This window comes from Sceloporus occidentalis, unplaced genomic scaffold, assembly GCF_023333645.1.
Source record: "Sceloporus occidentalis isolate IW3139 unplaced genomic scaffold, rSceOcc1.0.p SCAF_4, whole genome shotgun sequence".
NCBI classification, from domain to species: domain Eukaryota; kingdom Metazoa; phylum Chordata; class Lepidosauria; order Squamata; family Phrynosomatidae; genus Sceloporus; species Sceloporus occidentalis.
Genome location: NW_028316984.1, coordinates 81,364,520 through 81,367,107, shown reverse-complemented (window position 1 = coordinate 81,367,107; position 2,588 = coordinate 81,364,520). Strand labels below are relative to the sequence as shown.

At 38.4% G+C, this 2,588-nt stretch overlaps 1 long non-coding RNA gene across 1 annotated transcript; it reads left to right on the top strand.

The window, feature by feature from the left end:
* On the top strand, window positions 1-2,362 carry LOC149314105 (uncharacterized). The gene is made up of 3 exons (XR_016281107.1): window positions 1-207; window positions 1,394-1,592; window positions 2,137-2,362. It is a non-coding gene; the product is annotated as an uncharacterized LOC149314105 (long non-coding RNA).
* Window positions 2,363-2,588: the final 226 nt, after the last annotated feature.

Below are 2,588 nucleotides of genomic sequence, written 5' to 3'. Positions count from 1 at the left end.
AGTTGATTTTCTTCTTCTTAATCATCCAGCTCTCACAACTGTATACGGTTATGGGGAATACAATGGCTTGGATGATTCTAACTTTTGTGCTCAGTTTTATATCTTGACTCTTCAGGATCTTTTCTAACTCTCTCATGGCTGCCCTCCCTGTTCCTAGTCTTCTGATTTCTTGACTGCAGTCTCCATATGATCAATGTTTGATCCAAGGTAGTCTTTTACTTTTTTCAATTTCCTCATTGTCTAGGCTGAATATATGTAGGTCTTGTGGGGGTCATTATTTTTGTTTTCCTTGTGTTCAGCATTAAGCCTGCCTTTGTACTGCCTTTTGTTTTTGACCTTCTTTAATAATTGTTTCAAGCTGTGATGTTTTCTGCAAGTACTGTATATGGTGTCATCCGCATATCTTAGAAAGGCCTAATTCTATTACTCACACATTGCAACATACCTCAGAGTTAAAATCTGGATGCTAACATTGTTTTATGTTTCCTCTCCTTGCATTATGATCCAATGTTTATGTATTCATTTATTCTATTTTATTTATATCTTACCTTTCCTCCAATTAGCTTAGGATGGTATGAATGGCCTTCCCTCATCCCTCTTTACCTTCACAATTAATTCAAGATAATCCAGTGAGTCTCATGGCTTGGGGACTAAAAACTAGATTTTCCAAGTCACATGACACCACCCCACTGGCTATCAACACATCTTAGGGCTCGTTCCCACTATGGTTTAAAGTGAATTGCTAATTAGTTTATATGACCATCATTCCCATTTGAAACCGGTTCCAATCCTACTTTGATTGATTTCTGTCGCAATAAAGTGAGGCAAGTGCTTTATTGTTTTTCCAGACACTAGTTTTCTAGCGGTTCTTTTGGAAAGAATTCCGGAGTGTGTTCAACAAGTGGGAATGATGGATCTGAATTGCATCATTCTGGAGGGGAGGGCCTAATGGCAGGGGGGGTGTTTACCATCCCTCCTTAGTTTTGGATAGACCCACCATTCCCTCCCCCTGCCAGCACTGCCTTTGTGCTTGTGGTGTAACCTATGGGCGCATCATATTTTTTAAAAATAAAATTGATAGAAGATTTAATTCACTGATTTTGCAACTACTGTACTTGCAATCAGTGAGGCAAAACCAGTGAATTGAATGTATTAATTTTAAATATATATATGTATAGTTCCCATGCCGGGCTGCTGCTTACGGCACTGATGATGCACTGATGATTGACATGCATTTTGAAGGGGCGCAAACAAGTGGGTATGACAATCTTGCCAAAAAAAGAAGCAATTACAAGAGGATAATTAAAAGATCTGCTTTTATATTGGGAACAATGGACCTTTTGGAATTTATTTTATCAATTTATTTTACATGTATGTATGTATATATGTATAGTTCCCAAGCTGGGCTGCCCGGACTGCTGATTACATCACTGATGACGCACAGATGATTGACATGCATTTTGAAGTGGCGCAAACTTGTGGGATGACAATCGTGCCAAAAAAGAAGCGATTACAAGGTGATAATGAAAAGATCTGCTTTCATAGTGGGAACTACGGACTTTTTGGAATCGATTTAGCAACATGGAGTAAAGGTAATTCCCAACCAGTTTAAATGTAAGTGGGAATGAGCCCCTAGTCATGCTAGCTAAAATAGAACCCCTATGTGTAGAGGTACTATCTCTTTTAGTACTTTGGTTGAGAAACAACTGGTTGATCATTGAAACAAGACACTGGGTTTGATCAGACCTTTTTTTTAAAAAAAAATTTTTGAGCTACAACTTCCAGAATCTGTCTACCAACACAGCCACTATCCAGGTCAGTTAAAGTATTCTGGGAGTTGTGGTCTAAAAGTATAACTTTGTCAGGTTCTGGGTTAAACAGACCTTGGTCTGATTCAGCAGAGAGAGTCTTGCATTTCTTTGATAAAACAAGACAGTCCCAAACCAGGCTTTACATTCCTGTTCCAAGAAACCTGTTTGCAATATAAACACCCTGCTATTTATTTTGTTCTTCTCTTTCTGTCTGCTATAGGATGTACAGGGTGACTTCTTTAGAATGTGATAAACTTTTCTCTAAATACTAAGTACACTGAGACTGAAATCCTAAATGTTTAAGTCAACAAAAAATTTTTTACAGAACTATAATTACAGCACTTCTGACTGAGCATGCTTGATGCATGGAGTGGATGATAGCTCTTCTGTCCTTCACCTGCAGCAGTACATATCAGTGTCTCTTTGTGAATGAAAGCACAAGGCAACTGTGTCCCCATTCTAGTGCCTGCATCATCAACAGTAGTTTGAATGCAACAGACACTAACTAGAATTAAACTATTACTCTTTTAATTAAGGTCCTCCTGAGCATACTTTCTCCCAGATTTAAAGACTGCAATAAAAAAAATCCGCATAGGTAATTGGAACCTCCAGCACTGCTGCAGGTGTTGTTGAAACTAGATATTGCACTAGAGAACTCAAGGGTGGCAAATTATAAGATACACAGGCCATGTTTACAATACTTGAAAGTCCTGTGAGTATCACAGCACGGACTTGTGTAGTTGGCAGAGTATTGTTGAAGACATCAAGGTAAAAGCA